Here is a 23,438-nt window from a genome sequence, read left to right as displayed (position 1 = left end):
CTTGCGCCCAGTTTCCTGGCCCCAGGAGTAATGAGTATCTCTCCTAGCAACACAGGGTGTTGCTACAGAGAAGCCACGGGACTTGTGTTTCAAGCCTCAGCCAATCCAGTCCGTACAGAATGATCCTCTGAACTGAGTATTGTAAAATCTAGCATTTCTTTTTGGTTGGTGAGCTTTTACATATTAAAGATATTTCCTTGAAAACACACAAAAAAAAAATAAAAAAAATAAAAGAGCTACATCGGAATAGAATGAAGGGGACTGTAACTACCTAAAATTGAGTCTCTGGGACCCTAAATGACTATAAGCAGGAAACAAGTTCCAATGGTTACTCAGTTGCAAAGACAGTTCAGGTCTTTTGGGAAAAAGGAATGATTCAGAAAGCGAACTCAATGACCAAAAGAAGTAGCCATGGCCCATTGGGAACAATTATGGGCAGTAACACTGAGCCCTACTCAAGGAACTGCCAACATATGCCTGCTGGGTTTCATATTTGTTGTAGACTACCATATACTCCCTTGTCCCTCTTTTTGAACAGGAATTCTAAGGCAATTAACATGTGCCTTTCCAGTCTAGTATGTTAACCCTGTGGGGGAATATTCCTTGTCTCTTCGCAGGTCTTCAGCTAAAGAGTAATCACTCTCAAAAAACAGACCCAAGGAACCTCAACAGCATCTGGACTTAGATGATGAGATACTAGATTCTGAGCTGATGTCATGATGGGACATAAATCAGAGGCCTCTGAGGAGGGAGTTAGTGTATTTTGCATGTGAGAGACATATGAAGTGTGGCAAAAAAGACGAACTATGGCAATAGTATTGTCCAGATGCCCATAACAATATCTCCCATCCCACATATTTTCTTTCACATGGGTCTAGTTAACAGGTGGAGTCTAATCCCCACCTCACCATGTTCACTGAAACACGCACTTTTAAATACCATCTCACCATGTAAGAAAGACAGCTACAGTGAAGCTCCCATGTATGCTTCAGTCAACAGCCCGCATCAACTACCAATCATGTAAGTGAAGACACCTCCAGATGACTCATTCTAGTCCCCCACCTTCACAGTACCCCCAGCCAACAAGTCTTCCCAACTGAGGTTCTAGACTTTGTGGAATAAAAACAAGGCATGGTTGGTGTACCCATTTGAATTACTGAACCATAATATCTGTGAGCCTAATAAAATAGTTGTTTTAAATCACTAAGTTTTGCAATAAGCAAACAGCAATAACAACCAGAATACACACTGATAGAAATGAGCCAGTAGAGGGAAAAACTTAAAATGCAAGAAAATGAGGGAGAAATAAAATAGCAAAGTCCTTGAAGGCAAAAGGAGATGGGTTTCTCTACACAGTAGTGGAGAAGCCTTAGATACGACACTGACCAATTCATTCATTTTAAAGAGGAAAAGGACAAAGGCGCCTGGATGGCTCAGTCTGTTAAGCATCTGCCTTTGGCTCAGGTCATGATCTCGGGGTCCTGGGATGGAGCCCAGGTCAGGCTCCCTGCTCCACAGGGAGTCTGCTTCTCCCTCACCCTCCACTCTTCTACTTTCTCGTGTGTGTGTGTGTGTGTGCGTGCGCTCTCTCTCTCTCTCTCTCTAGTAAGCAAAATCTTTAATAAATAAGGTCAAAAGGGCACAGTATAGGCATAGATATAGGATGAGGAGGGGTGTTAATGGATTATGTTAGGGGTGATAATGGATTATGTTATTTAGAAATATGGAGGTAAGCACCAGAAGATACTTAGGAAATCTGAAAGTGGTTTACTGGAAAGCAGGAATCAGAGATAGAGAAGGAGGAAGAAGCTGGTTTTTTTGCTATAAATCATAGTAAGCCATTACTTAAGTTTATTCACATTTTACTATGTGACTCCACATTTCCAAAGTACACACAAGTTTTTTAAAAAACAGATTTATGGGCGCCTGGGTGGCTCAGTGTGTTAAGCCACTGCCTTCGGCTCAGGTCATGATCTCAGGGTCCTGGGATCGAGTCCCGCATCGGGCTCTCTGCTCAGCAGGGAGCCTGCTTCCTCCTCTCTCTCTGCCTGCCTCTCTGCCTCCTTGTGTTCTCTCTCTGTCAAATAAATAAATAAAATCTTTAAAAAAAAAAACAAAACAGATTTATTCCATTCTCTCATTTTCCAAATGAGGGGGGGAAAAGGTTCAATCATCACATGAGTTGCTCAAACTCTTTTTGACAGCAGTTAGTCCCTGATCCCCCTTGATTTCCAAACAGTGCACTTCTTCACATCACACTGATGTTCAAATTACAAAATATTACCTAGTGTCATTTTATTTCATAATCAGCATTTATGAAAGTCACTTTAGTAAGCAATAATGAATGCCCTAATCCCAAGGACTGATAGCAAAAGAGCAGGTTAAAGTATGTCCTTGGGAGATCAAAATAAGCATTCTGGCAAAACAAACAGCCCATGGATTCTCAACCTAGTCCACCTCTGATAACTGTACTGTACAGGTTTTAAAGACAGATGCTTCCTTTTACCCTTTCCAGCTCTCCTAATCTGAACAGTTTTAACCATGCTACCTTCACTTCTATAAGTTATTTACCAAGGATTTCTCTTTCCTTTTAGAAATTATACCTTATTTTATTCAGATTTTACCAGTACAGACACACCCAGAGATCACCTTTCTAACCTGCAAGACCACTGAATGTCTACTCATTCAAATAATGTATCTGTAAGGCTAATTCCCACAAGGAATAGCAGTTACTTATATAGGACACAGATGAATGACAAAGACTGTCAAAAATATATTCCTGTCTTTATTATGCCTAAAATTCTCATCTTTAGTCCCAGTGATAAGAGCTTTGGATAGAAGTCTCCATTACTCACCCAAATGTCAAATCCAAAGGTCATCTATTATACTAAGGAGAACAAAATACTAACAGTGGCTATTTCTACATGGGAAAACTATAAGCAATTTTCTTCTTTCTTCTAGTTTTCTTGATTTCATGTTAGGAACATTTTTAAGGCCTTTTTTCAGTTCTAACTCTTCTCATTTCTTGGAGGTGATCAACAGTGATCAAAATGTTAATCATTCCCACCCTCTTAACCTACCCACCCACTCGCCTCTCAGGCCGACTGCTCCTTTTTCATCTTTTTTTGTCAGTTCCTCTTCTTTCACGCTGTAATTACGGGCAATACCCAAGGCTCAATTTCAGGTCCACTGCTCTTCTTTCTGACCACCACAATTTCAGTCTTAAATTTCTCTACCGAGTTCTACTTAACTACTGTCTAGCCATCTATTTTCACTTGACTATCCCGCTGTCATCTCAAACTCAAGATACCCCAATTTAAGTCCAGCTCTTTAGATATCTCCAAACAACTACTAATACTTACATTCTTATCTGTCAGTACTGCCATTTAAAAAATTCTAGTTCTGGGGCGCCTGGGTGGCTCAGTGGGTTAAGCCGCTGCCTTCAGCTCAGGTCATGATCTCAGGGTCCTGGGATCGAGTCCCACATCGGGCTCTCTGCTCAGCAGGGAGCCTGCTTCCCTCTCTCTCTCTGCCTGCCTCTCCATCTACTTGTGATTTCTGTCAAATAAATACATAAAATCTTTAAAAAAAAAAATTCTAGTTCTTTCTTTGTCACTAACTGGCTGAGTAACTTTGTATATACTTTTAAATCTCTCTGGGCATCGGAATCCTAATGCACAAAATCCATGGGCTAGCCCAGATATTCTCAGATGTCTTGGCATTCCAACAGTCTTCAATTTCTTATGTGATTGAGGGTCGAAACTTCAAAGTCATCTTTGATTACTCTTCTTCCCCCTTACTCCCCCCACATGCTCCCTTCCTATCCAGTCTATAATGACGTCTTATGTGACATCTCTCCAGTCCTGTTTTCACTAAATCCAAACACCAGGCCTAGATTATTTTTCCAGCTCTATCACTTCTCTTTCCAATTCATACATAGCACTGGTACTACAGTTTTTTCTAAAATACTCCTTTATTTTTTTTTTTTTAAGATTTTATTTATTTATTTGACAGAGAGAAATCACAAGTAGATGGAGAGGTAGGCAGAGAGAGAGAGAGAGGGAAGCAGGCTCCCCGCCGAGCAGAGAGCCCGATGCGGGACTCGATCCCAGGACCCTGAGATCATGACCTGAGCCGAAGGCAGCGGCTTAACCCACTGAGCCACCCAGGTGCCCTAAAATACTCCTTTAGCATGCTCTTTCTCAATCCAAACTTTTAAAGTTTCTCTGTTACCTATGGAGCAACGTACATTCTTCCCATCCTAGCACTTATAGGCATCCATAATCTAATTCCAATCTCTATTATCAACCTGATTTCTTACTACCTTACCATACAAACCTTCATTTCAAATTGTTTTATGTACTGTTCTCTGAAAATGTCGTGCATATTTTGCTTCTGTTTACCACCTGTACAAGGTCCTTCCTCTTAGGCAAAATAAAATCATGCCAAGTTTTGATTTTACCTCCTCTCTGGAGACTTCCCTGCTCACTTCAACTCTAAGTCGTCTCAAATATCGATAGTTTTTATTATTTACCTTATCTTCCAAATTACATTTTAAGTTCTCAATGAAAGGAACCTATTTTATATCTTTGTGCATCTCTTTGGACATAACAAAGTACCTTCTACATTGTAGATATTAATAAATATTTGTGTGGTGATTGACTAAAGCTCCTTTCTAATACACAGCACTTACTGAAAGCTTCTCATGTGTTAAGCACTCTGTGTATGTGTTCCTCAAAGTATATACAACCAACAAGAAAAGATAAGGTTAACACTAGGGAAATAATTATCAAACTACCAAATCAGGATATATAAATAAACTACGTGAAGATCCTCTGTGACTTAAAAGAACAGCAGAAATACAGAAAGGAAAAAGCAGTATGTAGTGAGAAACAGTTTCAGAAATGAGGAAGAATTTTAACTGAGAGTATAGCCATAGTAATAGTAGTAATAATAATGATGATTATTAATAATTACAATAATAAAAGCTAAAACTTGAGGTGTGCTTACTGTGCCAGGCACCGGTCATAAAGACTTTTCATTTATTAATTCACTTCATTCTCATTACAACCCTATGGAAAAAGTACTACAGTCATCCCCAAGTTTTCGGATGAGATTGAGGCCCTCCTTTCTTATGGAATAGTGAGTGGTACAAAAACAGAACTGGGCTAGGTGGAAAAAGGATGGAAAACATTAATGGAAGTCAAAAGCTGAAATAAGCATAACTATTATCAGAAAATGTAGAAAGTGGCTTGAAAGACTACAGCAGAGAATGCTCATTGAGGTTCCTTAAAGACCGAATAAATAGGGTAGGGAAAAATGACCGAGTCTCCTGAGAGCCAAGAAGAGAAAGTTAAATTTAACAGGTAGAGTGTGTGAAGCCACTGAAGATCTGGGGACAAAAGAATGCCACAGGGGCGCCCGGGTGGCTCAGTTGGTTAAGCGGCTGCCTTTGGCTCGGGTCATGATTCCAGGGTCCTGGGATCGAGCCCCGCTTCAGGCTCTCAGCAGAGAGCCTGCTTCTCTCTCTCCCCATCTCCCTGCCACTCTGCTTACTTATGCTCTCTCTCTAGCTGTCAAATAAACAAATAAAATATTAAAAAAAAAAAAAAAAGAATGCCACAATAAGGAGTATTAGTGACATTTTTATTGTGGATAAACAGAAGAAAGAGATGCTGGATTCTGAGAAGCTGATATGACTTTCAATATTCTAGGCTGAGGAAATAAGTCCTGGTGGTCAAGTAGGTAATCAGAGCTATGAGGGAGAAAAGAAATATGGACAGGAGGACATGCTGAACAGGTTAACACAAGAGGTGAATGAAAGAGGTAAAGATGATACCTAATTTATTATTTTTTAAAGGTTTTATCTATTTATTTGACAGAAAGAGAGCATACAAGTGGGGGAGTGGCAGGCAGAGAGGGAGAAGGAGAAGTGGGCTCTCTGCTGAGCAGGGAGCCTGATGTGGGACTTGATGCCAGGACCCTGGGATCATGACCTGAACTGAAGGGAGACACTTAGCTGACTGAGCCACCCAGGCATCCCAGATGATATCTAATTTAAATCTATATGATCAGGAGAGAAGGAAATTCCAACGGGGTATAAAAATGATGATTTTTCATTTGGAGCATGGTGAGTTTAAGGAGACATTCAAAATACTAGAAAAGCAGGCCTGGAATAACCAGGAAGTGACCAGAATAACAAGTGAGCAATAGAATTTGTTGTTTGTTTGTTTTAAGATTTTATTTATTTATTTGACAGAGACACAGTGAGAGAGGAAACACAAGCAGGGGGAGTGGGAGAGGGAGAAGCAGGCTTCCAGCTGAGCAGGGAGCCCAATGCCGGGCTAGATCCTAGGACTCTGGGATCGTGACCTGAGCCAATGGCAGGCGCTTAACAACAGAGCCACTCAGGTGCCCCAGCAACAGAATTTGTTTTAAAATGAAAGAACTAGGGGTGCTTAGGTGGCTCAGTTGGTTAAGCGTCTGCCTTCTGCTCAGGTCATGATCCTGGGGTTCTGGGATTGAGTCCTGCATCTGGCTCCCTGCTGAGCACTTCTGCCCTGCTGCCACTCCCCCTGCTTATGCACACCGGCACGCTCTAGCTCCCTCTCTCTCGCTTTCTCTCTCTCTCTGCCAAATAAATAAAATCTTTAAAAAAAAGAAAAGAACTAGGCAAATGTTATAAAGATACTAAATAGGAGAGGAAATATACTAAGCCATGATCAGCTGGTACTGGCTTTGCATCAATAATTATATCAATACTTCTGGGGGGACAGGAATCAGTTAGTGACCAACATAAAAAAAATGCAGTTTTTCTGTTTAAAAAAATTTTGTTCATATCAGAAAAGTCAACCAAAAGCTTAGGCAAGGGTTCCCAAACTTTCTCCATTCAGGGAATTCTTAGTTTTAGTAATATATTCACAGCACTTCTGTGAGTAGGTGAATTCAAGCTATTTAATATCCTTACAACTTAGTTCTTGTCCGGCCTTGTACAACTTCTTGGAATCAAACTGAACAATATCACACTCTCATTTCCTGTATCACACTGATCCTCATACAGTAGTTGCTTTTTATCAGAGCAACTTCTTAAAAAAAAACAGCTTTCAAAGACAGGGCATTGTAGAAAAAAGAATGTGTCAATTTAACGTTGAAACTGTGAACTTCCTCAAACTAACAGTTCCAAGCCTGAGTTCACTGCTTCTCTTGGGCACCTCAGCACACAGTTTGGGAAACTGGGAGCAAAGGCAAGGGGCCTAAAAAGAGGGAAAACAAAATTTAAGAGGGGAGGAGCAGAAGAAAGTTTTTAGCACAGCTAACCACAAGAGGGCAGCACAATGGTTGGTAGAGGCCACACGATGGTGGGGGGAGGGGTGTCAAGTAGAAATAAGAGGGGAACCTTCCCATAAAAAGGCTCTAAGAAGACCTAGTTGACCGGTTCAAACTGTAAGCGCTTTTTTTCCTTCTACTAAAGAGGAAGAATCACTGGTCCCTGGCAGACCACCTCATGCAGAGTGATACTGCCCTTCTCTAAATCTCCTTTGCCTGCCCGGCCCCTGATAGTAGCCCAGGCTTCAACAGTAGCCAAGCATTCCCCAATCTTACTGATCCTCACAGCAACCTTTTAAGAAAAGCGGGGCTCAAAGACATTTAAATAATACGACTCTTACGGGGCAGGAACACCCAGATCTGACTCCAGAGCCAGTGCTTCCCTATTCTGCCTCAAGAGCATCCCACCTTTCAGCGACAGCCAGGTGAAGTAGAGAAAAGACGTCATGTTCCCTTCCCATAACTGAGACACCTGTCTCTGTCACTAGGTAAACCCACTATACAAAACAAACTATTGTTTCCTTTAATTTTAATTTTAACATGCTATGAACTCCAAACACAGAACATTCAGTTCGAGCAAAAACAAAGCTTCACACTCTCATGTAGTCAGCAAATACTGTAACTTTCCTCTACAGGTAAGTACATGTACTATTGAGGCAAGTGTTGGACACATCCAGTTTGCAGGTGTTTCTCTAACAGACATGTTGCATGTGCAAGCTAGCGATGTCCACACTCGTGATAAAAGGTGAGTGGGGTGGGGAAAGACAGGTCAAAAGGTAATTATTCATCTTCAAATGTGCTGGGTGTTGCACAGACTATTTGCATTAGCAACGACTCCCTTGTACAACCTATTAAGAAACCAAAAGCAACTGTCATCTCTCTTATTCCCACTTCTAGTTTCCTTCCCCACATTTCTCCTTCCCTCTATGACATACTCAGCCGCTTCTGTCGTTTCATTCAAAGAAAAGGAGTCTCTGCTGACTGATTAACCACCACCGGAAAGCAAACTGGGTACATTCAACCGACACAGCAAACTTGGGCAGATAAAACCACCCAGGAAGCACTCAGCGTGGTAGCAGAAAGCCCAGCAAGAGGAGCTAACGTGTTCTCTCACTTGGTATCCCTTATTCCTTGAAAACGTTCCTCCTTGAAAGATCAACAATCTCTGGCTGCTCGAGGAGAAAGAGTCACTGGCGACGCTTCTTCTGCGAAGCCTTGTTACTTGTATGATCAGAGGAGAAAGAAGCAGCGGTATCTCTTAAAGGATCCGAGCGGGCAACAGTAAGCACCCCCGAATCGCCCTCCCGGACCAACATTCTAAGTTCCGCGCTGCCATTTTCAGAGGCCGAACCACAAGGAGCCCGGCCTGTCTACACACGCTCCCGGCCGTCCTACGCACGCACTCCCGGTTCCCCACACTCGCCCTCCCCGCCGCCGCACAGCCCCGCCGCCAGGGTCGCAGACCCACCTTCGCGAGAAGGGGAGGAAGGGCCTTTTTTCTTCAGGAGCGCAACAGTTCACATCTTGTTCCCTCGCCAGGTTCTGAAACCTTAAAAAAAAAAAAAAAAAAGAAGAAGAAGAAGCAACCGTTATTACCGCAGAAATCCGGGGGAAAGAGATGCTCTCCTCCAGGCCATTCCGACGTCTAGAACATTTTAAAGAGCAGTCAGGGGAGAGGGACACAGGGATGCGAAGAGCCAACAGCGGAACACGCCGCGGCCGGCTTCCCCTCCCAAGAGGAAGGCTTTTTGCCGAGAAGTTCACTGCTCCAGCAGGGCCAGAGCGGGGGTTAGAGGGCGGGAGGGAGGTGTGCCGACGCCCGCTGCCCCCCACCCAGAGGCCAAGCAGCGATCGCACGCACCCGCTGCCCCGATCCCGCGGCGAGGACGCGCCCCCAGGCCCGCAGGGACTGCTCCGACCGGCGCCCGCGGCGGGCCGAGATCTGCGGAGCCCCCGGCGTGCACAGGGGTCCAGGCGTCCGCCAGGCTGGGCCCTCCCGGGCCCTCCCGCGCCGAGTCGGCTCCCACTCACATCCCTGGGCGGCGAGCCCCGGGCCTGTCCCCGCGCGGCCGCAGCAGCTCTCCGCCCCGAGGCGCGCCGCGAGTCCGGGCCCGGGGGCCGAGCGGCCGAGGCGGCGGCAGCAACTCCCGAGCGCGCCGGGCGCCGGCCCAGCCTGTCAGAGCTGAGGGAAGCCGTTGGCCGCGGCCGCCGCTACCCCCTTCGGCTTCTCTTCCTCTCTCCTTCCTCCAGCGCACACCACTCCCACTTTGGACAGCCAGGAAGCCTGTCGTCACAGGCGTCGTCTCCGCCTTCTCCCGGCCCACCCCGTGTTCTCAGTGCCTCAGGCGACACTGGCTCGGAAGCTCTCTTTGCGTCGGCGTCAGCCTCCACTCGGGCAGACGGTTCTCGGCGGACTGAGGCGGACCCGCGGCACCGGCGGGGGCGGGACCCAACCGCGCCCCTCCTCCCCCGACTGCGCGTGCGCGCGTGCGCCGAGCCGCCGCGCTGCCCTTCTCCCGGCGTGCGCGCGCGCGCTGTGGGGCAGGGAGAGGCGGGCCGCGCACAACCTGGGCTTCTGGGGAAGTTGGCGGGAGCGCGCGGAGAGTCCCGGGGCGTCCCCTGGGAGAACGGGCGTGAGAAATGTAGCCGGAGCTGGCTACCCTGGGCCCCACAGCCCCCAGGATCCCGGCGCCGGCGCTGGGCCTGGCCCTCCCCAGACGGGCGTGTGTGTGGCCGCCGCCCGCCGTGGAGGCGGCTGGGAATGAGTCAGCCCGGTCGGGAAGGCGCCCCCTGCGCGCAGCCTGGCACCACAGCGCCATCCTCCCGTGCCCTGCTGTTGGTTCCCCTTCTGCTTTCGCTTCCACGGTCGGCGTCCGGCAAACCTGTCCTTCCCCAGTCCAGGCCTCTAGGCCGAGGGAAAGTGGCGCCGAGGGTTGGGGCAACATTCACAGGCGCAGTTTTGTGCAGGTGCAATCCCGAGCGCCTGGCTCCAATCCAAGAAAAGGGGGCGGGTGGAACGAGGCGCCCAGCTGCTTGCCGATTGGCGACAAGACCCAGCGAATGAGGAGAAAGAGCCCACCGCCTCCCCAAAGCCCCATTCATTCGTTCAACGACTATTCGCATAGCATCTACCAGGTGCTGGGCTGCAAGGGCTCCAAGGATGCTGCTAAGTAATTGCAACCCGCATTCCACTTGCTCTACTGGAGCATATATTCGGATAAAAGTGACAAATATACTTTGTATCATATACCAGGATATAATTGCACCTAAGAAAAATAATACAAAGTAAAGGAATAGAAAGTGAGGAAGCAGGGTGCTATTTTAGTGAGGGTGGCCAGGAAAGACCTCCCAGAATAAGTGACATCTGAGCAGAGATGTGCAGGATGAAAATGAGCCCGTCGTGTGACTACATGGGAAGAGAGTTTCAGGCGGAGGGACTAGCAAAGGCAAAGACCCTGAAAAAGGAATGGGCTTGACAAGTTCAAGGACCAGGAAAGAGGTCAATGTGGTTGGAGGACAGTGAAGGAGAGGGCAGTGGAAAAAGAGGAGTCCAAAGGAGTAGCCTGGGACCCAAATATGTACGGTCTTTCTCACTTATTAGCTCTCTTTCTCTCTGAAACATTTGATGCATTTATACCTGTTTCTCCATTCACAAATTGATGCTGAGATTCAGGTCTAACTTGAATTTAATGATATCTTTAAACCAATTCACCAGTGCAATTCTTGCATTCCTTCTTACATAAGACCCATTGCAAAAGGTCTTTGAGCAGATGATAGCAGGATAGGAAATGACTTGAATTCATACTGACTCCTTCAAAGTAAATAGTGAACTACAGCTCTTGTTTTCTCATAAGAGGGAGGGATTTAAGTTTTCTCATAAGAGGGAGGGAGAATTGCATTCCAATGGCTACTGTTTTACAAGCAAAATATGCTGGAGAGTCCTTATTTTTAATATCTAAAAAGGAATCAAAAATAGTTGTGAGTCGATGGCAAATCTAAAATCTGCTTAGAATATAAAGGCCGAGATCACAAGCAGCAACCACCATGCAAGTTCCCTTTTCCTGAAAATGAAAACTGTTACTGGAGTAGAAACCAGAACACATACCCACACAAAAAAGATAAAATGGCAGAGTCATCTTTCATGTCACAGCTAAGATTAAAATCATCTACCTGAATTGTGGAAATGGAAACATTCGCTTTTGTGAGAAAAAATGCCTGTTTTATGAGCTCTGAAACAGTGCAGAGGTATTCACTGCAATGAGCGATATTTCTATAATCTATAATTCTATATTCCTATATTTTATAATACTTATTTATTCAACCAGACATGGTGCCTGTTACCAGCCACTGCCTGTTTGCAGGAAGGAAAAAGTGAATATTCAGAATTCCTTGTGGGGGAAGGTGTGGTGTCTAAATGGGTGTCTCTTGATAGGATGGGGGCCCCGAAATGCAGGGTGAAGATCAGGGGGGATCCGGGGGCACAGGAGGCGAAAGAGTTCACCCAAGGCAGAACAAAGGAGATAGAAGTTTATCAAATACACAGAAAGGGAGCTGTGCACAGGATAGCCATGGAGGGGCTGTCTACAACCAGGTAGTGGGTGGGGGCCATTTTTCAAGGGGGAAGATCAAGAGGTATGGCAACATATGGAATTCTCCTTTTCTTGGTAATGGTGCCGTGTGCACATAGCCCACTGGTCAGTTAGAGCCTCTGGCTATTTCGGACCTTCTCTACGTTCCATTGCTCAATCCTGTTTGCCAGAAAGCAGCCTCTACAAAGGGACTTTTTTTTTTTTTTTTAATAAAAGTGATTTGGATATGGAAGACAGGTGGACTGAAAAGAAAAGAAAAATTCTTAGGTTTATAGAATTGAGAAATTTATCTGCCTGCCCAGAGAGATAAAGTGACTTGTTTAGGGTCTTTCAGAGAGTGGAAGCCTCTCTTCTCACTAAGACTATATGATTTTTAAGTCAATATTCCCCTTGGATGTTGAGCTCTTTTCACCCCGTAGAGAATTTTTTAGCTCTTTATGTGATCCCTGGTAGTGGCATAGCTAGAAAGTTGCTCCCAGGGCAAACATTTCAGAAAGATACCCCTATTTTTGAAAACGATAAAAAAGAATTCCAAGAGAACAATTTTTTTTTTTCTTTTAGAGAGAGAGTGTGGGGCAGTGGGGCAGAGGGAGTGGAAGAGAATCTTAAGAAGGTTCCATGCCCAGTGCAGAGCCCGATATGGGGCTGGATCCCATAACCCCAAGATCATGGTCTGAGTTGAAATCAAGAACTGGAGGCTTAACCAATTGAGACACTCACGTGCCCCCCAGAGAACAAATTTTACCAAGTCTTTCATGACATTCTCTCACACACTATGAGAAAGAAGAAATGTAGGTTGGAGGATTTATTTAGATTCAAAACTGATTATATGGCCAGATCTAAAAGTAAAAATTAGCAGCTAATTATCACCTTTATGGGGCAGTGTGTGGCACTCAGTAAGACCCTGTCCTTCCACTGCAGCAGAACATGGCAGCAGTGGGTCTCGCTACTGCTCTCCAAAACCACCTCTACAGCAAGACTGTGACAATGTTGTCAGATGGGGTTTTGGCTGTTGTGTCTCTGTAAAGTTCTTAGGTGGTTTTGATGCAAAGGCAAGGTTGAAAAGACGTGGCCAAGGGTTTAAGAACTTAAGCTTGAGAGTCCGGCAGACCCAGGTTTGAATCCCAGCCTTCTCCAAGGATGTCATTTAGATTTTCTAAGCTTCCATTTCCTCATCACTATAATGAGGATAGTAATATCTTCCTTGAGATATCTGGAAGATTAGATGAAAAAGTATTTTTAAACCCTTAGCACAGCTATTAAATGCGTATTAGAGTTGTGGTAAGGTCAATTTACAGATATCAGCAGGCTGGGAGGTATGAGAACTATGTTGGATTTTATTAGTAATCCTGAAGCATTTGTCACAATCTATCACATTCCCCAGAACTGTGTGGGCTGTAATGATAAGGATGGAGCTTTAACAGAGATAAATGCAAAGACTTACATTTGGGCTTTTTCACAACGGGTTTGTTGCCAGAACACAGGTGTTGTGAAAACCACTGCTCAACCTAAACCAAAAGGGGAAAGAAAAGACTCACATTAACATCATCGTCATTGGACACATAGATTCGGGCAAGTCTACTGCTACTGGACATCTGATCTACAAATGTGATGAGAGCGACAAAAGAACTATCAAAAAATCCGAGAAGGAGGCTGCTGAGAAGGGAAAGGGCTCCTTCAAGTATGCCTGGGTCTTGGATAAACTGAAAGCTGAATATGAACATGGTATCACCATTGCTATCTGCCTGACAAATTTGAGACCAGCAAGTACTATGTGACCATCACTGATGCCCCAGGACATAGAGACTTTATCGAAAACATGATTAACAGGCACATCTCAGGCTAACTGTGCTGTCCTGATTGTCACTGCTGTGTGCTGGTGAATTTGAAGCAGGTATCTCCAAGAACAGGCAGACCCATGAGCGTGCCCTTCTGGCTTACACACTGGGTATAAAACAGCTAATTGTTGCTGTTAACAAAATGGATTCCACTGAGTCACCCTATAGCCAGAAGAGATATGAAGAAATTGTTAAGGGAGTCAGTATCTACTTTTAGAAAATTGGCCACAACCCTGACACAGTAGCATTTATGCCAGATTGTGGTTCGAATGGTGACAACATGCTGGAGCCAAGTGATAACATGCCTTGGTTCAAGGGATGGAAATCCACCCGTAAAGACGGGAACGCCAGTGGAAGCACGCTGCTTGAAGCTCTGGATTGCATTCTGCCACCAACTCATCCAACTGATGAGCCCTTGTGTCTGCCTCTCTAGGACATCTACAAAATTGGTGGTATTGATACTGTCTCTGTGGGCCGAGCAGAGACTGGTGTTCTTAAACCTGGTTTGGTGGTCAACTTGGCTCTAGTCAATGTTACAACTGAAGTAAAGTCCACTGAAATGCACCATGAAGCTCTCAGTGAGGCTCTTCTTGACATGGGCTTCAATGTCAAGAACATATCTGCCAAAGATGTCTGTCCTGGCAATCTGGCTGGTGACAGCAAAAATGATCCACCAATGGAAGAAGCTGGCTTCATGGCTCAGGTGATTATCCTGAACCATCCAGGCCACATCAGTGCTGGGGATATAACTGTGCTGGATTGTCACACAGCTCACATTGCTCGCAAGTTTGCTGAGCTGAAGGAGAAGATAGATCGTCATTCTGGAATAAAGCTGGAAGATGGTCCCAAGTTCTTGAAGTCTGGTGATGCTGCCATTGTTGACATGGTTTCTGGAAAGCATGTGTGTGATGAGACCTTCTCTGACTATCCTCCTCTAGTCTGTTTTGCTGTCCATGCTGTGGGTGTCATCAAAGCAGTGGACAAGAAGGCAGCTGGAGCTGGAAAGGTCACCAAGTCTGTCCAGAAAGCTCAGAAGGCTAAATAAATATTTTCCCCAATATTTGCCAACCTCATCTTAATCAGTGGTGGAAGAACAGTCTCAGAACTGTTTGCGTCAACTGGCCATTTAATTTTAATAGTAAAAGACTGGCTAATGATAACAAGGCATCATAAAATCTTCAGAAGGAAAGACTGTTTTGCAGACCATTTGTTTTTTTGTGTGTGTGGCAGTTTTTAAGTTATTAGTTTTTAAAATTAGTACTTTTTAATGGAAACATCTTGACCAAAAGTCTGTCCCAGAATTTTGAGACCCATTAAAACAAAAGTTTAATGAGAAAAAAAAAAGATTTACATTTGGGTAAAAAAACAAATATAACCAAAAACTATGCATTAAATGATGAAATAATAAAAACATCATTCTTAAGAGGAGCAAAAAAAGGGACACCTGGGTGGCTCAGTCAGTTGGGCCTCTGCCTTCAGGGCTCAGGTCATGATCCCAGGGTCCTGGGATTGAGTCCCATATGGGTTCCTTGCTTGGCGGGAGCCTGCTTCTCCCTCTGCCTGCTCTGCCTGTTCAGCCTGCTGCTCTCTCTCTCTGACAAGTAAATAAATAAAATATTTTTTAAAAAGAGAGAGAGGGAGAGAAAAGTGAGAGCAAAAAAAGACACAGAAAAGTCCTTGGAAAGGGAAACAGGTCAAGCAAATGGTTGGGGTTAGATGGAGAGTTGCTTTGTTTCTTTCCAAGATAGGGAAGAGTACTTTTCTGAAGTTAAGGGACATAGCTATGGAGAGAGGCTGATTTATTCCTGGTCTAGTAATACAAACGGAAAGGCCAGAGTGTGAATCAGATAAACAGACGAGCTTTGAACCACCCAGATATTTTAGAATCATTCATTTCAAAGTTTGCTTAGCTATGGGGGTGGAGGGAGTCGAAAACGTCCTCTGTACTTCAGCATATCCCTGATCTCTCATCCTTCCTATAGTCCCAAAGATAAAGGTGTTTCTAGCAAACAGATCCCTCCTTCCCTTGAGATAACCAGATACATTTAACTTTGGTGTATGAAAACCAAAAGTTTTCCCCTCTGTAAACAAGGAATTAATAACCTTCTTCAAGTGAGGATAATTAATTGGTGAAATATGCAAAATGTCTATTATAATTATGCTCTACTGAAACTGTTTTACTTCAAACAGGGGTATGGTTAGCAATTCATTAAAAATATTTTTCTTTATAAAAGGAGTCATATTGTGATTCACTCTTAAAAACAGAAATTCCGGGGCGCCTGGGTGGCTCAGTGGTTAAGCCGCTGCCTTCAGCTCAGGTCATGATCTCAGGGTCCTGGGATCAAGTCCCACATCGGGCTCTCTGCTTGGCGGGGAGCCTGCTTCCCTCTCTCTCTCTGCCTGCCTCTCTGCCTACTTGTGATCTCTCTCCGTCAAATAAATAAATAAAATCTTTAAAAAAAAAAAAATAGAAATTCCCCTGGCATAATTTTTTGTTTACAGAGCATTAATTCCTTAGTTCTTATTTAGATTATGGATTCTGCCCTCTTTCTCTAAGAATGGTCCTCTTCACCCAGAATAGCCAGCCTCTGGCCCCTTACTGTTCATGACCCAGCCCCCACATCTGTTGAGGGCGGCATGAGTTGTCACCTGACTCAAGCTGAGCCAATCAAGGTCTCCCTTTCGAAGAAGCCCAAACTGGGATTCAGAGACAGTTGCTCAGACTTCTCTTTTCACTTATTTGCTTCCAATGCTCTAAAGTTAAATCTGGTTTTGTGGTGTGGCCATCTTTATGTACATGGAGTTGCACAGAAGCCTAATTTGCTGGGGGTGGGTATGGGGTGGGGGAGATTAACACAGATCTAAGACAGGACAGAGAAAAAGAGAGAAACACACTAACAAAGAGTCCTCATCATGTTTCAGTTTCCTCTTCCTTCTAAGGCCCAAAGAAACTTCCTGTATTTGGTATCTTGAAAATATTTCCTTATGACAAATTTCTGCTTTTTACTTAAGCTAGATCTACTAGTGTAGAGTACTTGCTACAAAATAACCTGAAGAAGACAGATACTATAGCACACCGATGAGAAGAGAAACAAGGAATATTCTCTCAAATCTCAAGAGAGAAGATGTACAACTTTTTAAAAATCCAATTTACCCACAAATTCTCAAGTCTATCTCCAATGAAGGAGCCAAGCATAACTATGTAAGTATCAGTCACAATCTGAGACATTACACGGAACCCATGTAATTTTGGTTAGCCAAAAATAAGCTATCTTTGAGCAGGGTGGCTACGTCTTACAGAGAAATTTTCCTCACCCTCACCTCCTCTTCCAAATCATCACTCCCTTCAGGGCTGTGGGGTTTTCTCTTCTCACTCACTTCATCCAACTTTCTCTGTAACTGAATTTTGTGAATCTTCTGGGCCATAGCTATAATAATTGCTGTGGTCACTCCACTTCAGTTAAACTATTGACCCAAGGGAAATCTAATTTGATATTAAAACATCTTACTGCTATGTTTAAATATTGTGTATTTCAATTTTACCTACGAAATACACAGTGGGACAAAAAAATCCTGCCTAAAGCAGTTCTCAACTTTAACTTCTACATACCCGCAATGTCTATAATTTGTCCTTAAGTATATTTGCTCAACAAAGAGACCCCTCCCCGTCCCCATCTCTCCCTCCATGCCTTCTCTTTCTAAGTAAGGTCTGGAGGCTACACTTCTTTACCTCTGCACGATGGGAGTTGGTCAAAGGGAAAGCCAGGGTTTCCCCCCAGCATAGGCAGCTGGTAATGGGGGAGCACCGTCTTTAGGGTGGTCTTACTTTATCCACATTTCTGTCCTCTCAGTTCTTTTGGAAACCTGTTACCCAACAGTGGCTCATGTCTGAATTTGCTGACTTGAAATATGTTTTCTTAAAAAAAAAGACACCTATGTTATGCTGGGCCATTGTTGAAATTATTATAGCTGAAGGACTATGAAGTATTTTATTTGTTTTTTAATAAGGAATTTAGTTTTATTTTCTCTGTGCATTTCCAAAAACACTTAGGACCAATTTCGGGAAAAAAAAACACCTGTGAAAAAAAGTTACACTTAAAAAAAAAAAAAAAAAAGCCTGAGAAGGATTGGTGTCTTAGCTGTAGGGAGCTACAGAAATTCTGATTGGTCCAAAGAATTGAAAAGATACTGGGAAGCTAGAACAGGAGGCAAAAGAATGAGAAATTACTAAGGAAAAGTGTCTGAAAGTGGGCCACAAGGGGAACTAGAGGCCGGGGGTTGGTCTGGGTGGAGGGAGGGGCCCCCACCGGTAGCCATCTGGTGGGGGGTCATGGAAGCCCAGTGTATCCATGAGGGGCATCCGTGGAGGAGGTCCATGCATCCCATGTAGAGGCATAGACCTGGATGACGCGTGGGAGATCCAAACAGAGGCCACTGGTGGGGGACGGGAGGCATGCCCATTAGAGGAGGTCCTAGATGAGGCATGCCAGGTGAGGGTTGGGGTGATGGCTGCCCCCAGAGCCTGATGGCCTGGAATGGGAATGTCCTGACCCATGAGGGCCATGGTAGGCCAGCTGTGTCTGAGATATCCCTGGATAGGGCATCCCATACAGTGAGAATTGGTGAGGATGTGAGTATCCATGTCCAGGATGTCCAGACCCTGCATTCCTGATGATGGTGGGCCATGTCCTCCAGCCTCAGGAGACACAGGTAATGGGGGGCTAGCTGGGGGTATCCCAGGTAGAAGGGTTCCAGGAGGCAGCACTGGGGGTGGGAGGGGCCGAGGAGGAGGGCTACCTGAGGGAGGAAGCCCAGATCCCAGTGATGATGCCACAGAATTGGGGGTTGAAGGTGGAGAGGGTGACTCTGCAAGGAGCTGACAAGGGCAATCAGCCTGCGAGAGTAGGTTGGTTCTGGGCTGCCAGAAGTTGTTCGGCTGCTGAACCCTGGTGCTGACCCTTGGAGTCCTTCTCAAAGGCACAGGACACAGTGATAGGGCGGTTACAGAGATAATGCCCATTCAGAACATGAACAGCTGCTTCCAAAGCATCAAACAAAACAAAATTAATAAAGGCATAATCTTTGGAGTTGCCTGTGTTAGGGTCCCACACAATCTCTGGAGTTTGTAAAATCACCCCAAAGGCGCTGGAAATACCATAAACAGCTTCCTATCCATCTCTGAGTCCAGGTTGCCAACAACAACGTTGGCCCCACATCCAGGTTCTTGCGAGCTGATGCCTGGTCCACCTTCCCACACAGTTTGATCAGGTTCATGATCTTCGTGGCGTAGTCAGCTTCCTCGTCGCCCAAGAATTCCACAAAGCCTTGGCCTGGTGCTGATCTGTGACTTCATCCTTTGGCATGCGGGAGGTGACTACTGTCCCTGCCTGGAGGATTAGCTCCCACAGCCGTGGTTGGCCAACCTCCCCGTCCAAGCCTCCCACGTAGATAGCGGCACCCTGGTTCTGCTCAGAGATCAGCCTGGCTGTGTGGCAAGGGGCTCCTGCATGCTCCATTATGAAGTGCTTGAAAGCCCACTGAATCAAAGTCGTATGCAAAAGTCATACTTTCGTAGCTGTTAATAATGATTGGTCAGACTTCAGTTAGGAATTATAAATTGTGAATTACAAATTGAATCCATCAAGAAGACATGTGGAAGTCCTAACTACCAGTAACTGGGAATGTGATTTCATATGGAAAGAGGGTCTTTGCAGATGTAATCGAGTTAAGATGAGCTCATTGTCCCTAATCCAATATGACTGGCATCCTTTTTTTTTTTTTTTAAGATTTTATTTATCTGAGAGAGAGAAAGCACACAAGAGGGAGGAAGGACAGAGGAAGAGGGAGAAGCAGACTCCCTGATGAGCAGGGAGCCTGACACTGGGCTCAATCCCAGGACCCTGAATCACGACCTGAGCAGAAGAGAGATGCTTGACCACCTGAGCCACCCAGCTATGCCAGGACTGGTGTCCTTGTGAGAAGTGGAGAAGACAGACACACAGAGTGAAAACAGCCAGGGAAAGAGAGTCAGAGACTAGAGTGATGCATCTGAACCAAGGAACCCCTCAAGCTACCAGAAACTGGAAGAGGTGAGGCAGAAATCCCCTCTGAAGGCTCCAGAGAGAGCACAGCAATGGCCATTTGCTTGAGCACAGACTTGTAGCCTCCAGAACTGTGAAAGAATAAATTTCTGTTGTTTTAAGCCTCCCAGTTTGTGATACTTAGTTCCAGCAATATAGAAATACAACGCCCCTACATTTCTCAAACTGAAACTGAGAAAAGCCTGGAGAATAACTTTCTCTTCTAGTATTGATACCAAATACTGTCTCCAAGTGAACATTAATATCACCATTCCCATTTGAAGAAAAAAAAAATACTGTTTCTTTGCTTTCTCCTTTTGGTGCTTTTGCTCACTTGTGTTTGTCTTTGGTTTTTCTTTCTTTTCTCTCATTGTCACTGCATCTGTCAGAAAGCAAGCATGTCAGAAAGCAAGCAAGGGTAATAGTCCACAGGCAAACTCTTTCAGTCAGGCAGTCTAATGCTATGAATATTTTAGTTTCGGGTGCTTTCTACTCAGATGCCAGTTCAACTCTTGTACTACTCACAGAGCCTGTTCTGGAAATCAACAGCACTACAAGTAATAAAGTATTTAGCAAGAATCATGCATCTATTATCCTTATCATCTTATTATCTATTATTCTTATTCAGGGACTAAGAAGATTTGTTGAACAAGCTACTTTTTTTCTTTTTAGATCTCACAAGTAAATGTTCCAAATAATATAGATAGTAAAGTATACGCAGTAGAAGGTCCCCTGGCCCTCCTCACTTGCCAGATGTAACCACTGATGACTATTTGGTATGTTACGTTTCAGACTTTCTCCTAAGCATTTTCCTGCCTATTTCCTATAAATGCAGTTTCAGGCTCTGTAAACAAAATGGATAATTCTACACTTTTTTCTGTGACCATTTTTTCACTTCAGCATGGAGATATTTCATTCAACATGTATGCTTTTTAACTCTTATATGGTATTCAATAAAACAGGTGACTCCTAATTTATTAAATAATTTCCTGATCTATCAACATTTAGTAATGTGATTTTCACAATTAAAAGCCATGCTAAATTGGCACATCATTATATATATATTTCATGGGCACAAAGGTATTCCCTACGATAGTCACTGGACTGCCTGGGCCAAAGGAAACACATATTTAAAATTTGGTGGCTCTTGTTAAATTCACTTTCAAAAATCTCATAGTAGCATATAAATACCCATTTCTCTGTAATCTCACTAACTCTGAATATTATGATATTAGGTAATTTTAATTCCAAATCACATTAATTCCAATAGGTTCAACAAGTATCTATTAAACACCAGTTATGTGACAGGTGTTCCACAAATGTCACACATTTCCTGGTATGTCTACCCATTCCTTTTTTGTTTTTCTTTAAGATTTGTTTATTTATTTGACAGAGAGATGACCAGTATGCAGAGAGGCAGGCAGAGAGAGAGGGAAGCAGGCTCCCTGCTGGGCAGAGAACCTGAGGCGGGGCTCAAACCCAGGACCCCGAGATCATGACCCAAGCCGAAGGCAGAGGCTTAACCTACTGAGCCACCCAGGGGCCCCTATGTCTACCCATTCTTGCCTCCACTTTTAAGTAGACATAATAATACTAGACTGTAAAATTCACCAACCGTCTTGACCAAGCAGGTAATTATTCAATCACATTCAAATTGAAATCAGCTGCCTTATACCATTTTTTTATGGGAGAAAATTATTTCTAAGGGTAAACACTGGTGACATACAAAGACTTGAGATTTTTACTGCCTAAGGGACCTTGATCAGTTATTCAACCTTTCCAAACTTCTGTTTCCTAGTCTCCCCTATGAGAATATTAGGGGTGCTTACCTTTTAGGGCTGATTTTAAGTTACAGTTATGTAACATATAAAAAAATCAGTAAATTCCTGATAATAATAATAGATGACATGAGAGTACATAAAACACACCGATCATTCGTCAAGGACTTTACATGTATTAAATCATTTGAGCCTCACAATAACTCTATGAGATGGTTCATTTTGTTACCTTCATTTCAAAAGGATGAAACTAAGGCACAAAAGAATAACTTTCCTAGGGTCTTCCTGAAATCCTGCCAAGCCAGGGCTGAACCCTAGAAGGCCTGGCTTCAGAGCCGATCACATTCTACTGTCTCCTGAACAGGCAATCAACAATAGATATTATTTCCTTTATTCTTATCGTCTTACAGCAGAGTCTACCGAATGCACATCCTTACTTAAAGAATGTTAAACATGGTGATGGAAGCTGATTCATTACATTCTCAAGAATCAGGTAACATTATTTACAATTAATGTATAACAAAGGCTTCTACCCAGGGACAGATTCTTGTTTGCTGGAACAGTTCCAGATGCTCCTATGTGGTAGAGCAGTGGTTCTCAAAATGTGGTCCCTGGATGTCAGTCCTACCTGGGCATTTGTCAGAAATGTAAATACTTGAGCCCGAACTCAAACCTCCTGTATAAACTTCTGGAGATGAGGCTGTGTTTTAACAAGACTTCCAGATGATTCCGATGCATGTAGAAGTTTAAGAACTGCTATAGTAGGGAATCCATGTAATGGGTGAAGTGAAAAGAAGAGAAAAGAAATAGCCAAAGAGCTTGGATGGACTTTCAGAATAAACAGATGGTGCAGAGAAGGGGGGTGGGGAATGACAAAAGATATGTGAGGCCCGAATATGAAACCTGACTTGAGTGACGAGCAGAAAGAAGAGATCCTTGTTTCACGTTGCTGCAGTATGTGTAGGGAAACAAGAGACGGGACAGCGAAAGATGATTTTAAAGTATTTTGCTTTATGTTATAAATAAAATTCACTTTTTAAAAAAATACTTATTTATTTATTTATTTGACAGAGATCACAAGTAGGCAGAGAGGCAGGCAGAGAGAGAGGGAGGAAGCAGGCTCCCCGCCAAGCAGAGAGCCCGATGCGGGGCTCGACACCAGGACCTTGAGATCATGACCTGAGCTGAAGGCAGAGGCTTAACCCACTGAGCCACCCAGGCGCCCCAATAAGATTCACTTTTATGCCCTTAAAAGAACAACTTGATTTTCAAGATGGCAGCAGACCAGGAGGACCCTAGGCTCCACTTGTCTCACAAACACAACTAAACAATCAAATCATCCTAAATACCCCAGAAACTGACCTGAAGACTGGCAGAACAAACCCCACAACTAAAGAAAGGGAGAGAAGAGGTCACAATGAAGAAATTAAGAAGTGCAGAGACACGTTTTAGGGGAGAATCAGATCACAATGCAGAGGGGCGGGACCCATGGTCATAGAGAAGGACAAGAGAAAGAGAGACAGAGAAAGAGAGAGGCACACACACACACACACACACACACAGAGGAATGCACAAGGAGAACATTTCCCCAAAGTCGCTGGCTTGGAAAATCAAAGAGGCTAAATTTCGTGAGTTCTTGCAACCAGTAGGGATTAAAGCAAATAACCCAGGGCAGACAGTGTTGAAACAGCATCTGGAAAATGCCTGGGGTACACAGCAGGCAAATTATTCTCTCTCAGTCAAGCTTGCTTCAGTCCCAGCATGGCAGACCCCTCCCTGAGAAGACCAGCACAAACTCTGCTCATCACTTGTGTACTGACCAGAGAG

The 23,438-nt window shown here is 44.2% G+C and overlaps 1 protein-coding gene and 2 pseudogenes across 2 annotated transcripts in view; 1 reads left to right on the top strand and 2 right to left on the bottom strand.

Moving 5' to 3' along the window:
* The window catches only part of JAK2 (Janus kinase 2), a 133,418-nt gene extending 124,542 nt beyond the window's left edge, over window positions 1–8,876 (bottom strand). For both annotated transcript variants that reach the window (XR_004277243.1, XM_032306347.1), the window contains exon 1: window positions 8,795–8,876. The gene's annotated coding sequence lies outside the window, so the exon portion shown is untranslated. The remainder of the gene's footprint in view (window positions 1–8,794) is intronic.
* A 4,532-nt stretch (window positions 8,877–13,408) lies between these two features.
* LOC116570024 lies at window positions 13,409–15,097 on the top strand (annotated as a pseudogene).
* Window positions 15,098–17,966: 2,869 nt separating this feature from the next.
* LOC116570023 lies at window positions 17,967–19,269 on the bottom strand (annotated as a pseudogene).
* Between the last annotated feature and the right edge of the window lie 4,169 nt (window positions 19,270–23,438).

This window comes from Mustela erminea, chromosome 12, assembly GCF_009829155.1.
Source record: "Mustela erminea isolate mMusErm1 chromosome 12, mMusErm1.Pri, whole genome shotgun sequence".
NCBI lineage: Eukaryota > Metazoa > Chordata > Mammalia > Carnivora > Mustelidae > Mustela > Mustela erminea.
The sequence above is the reverse complement of the archived record's forward strand: the minus strand, read 5'-3'. Positions and strand labels throughout refer to the sequence as shown.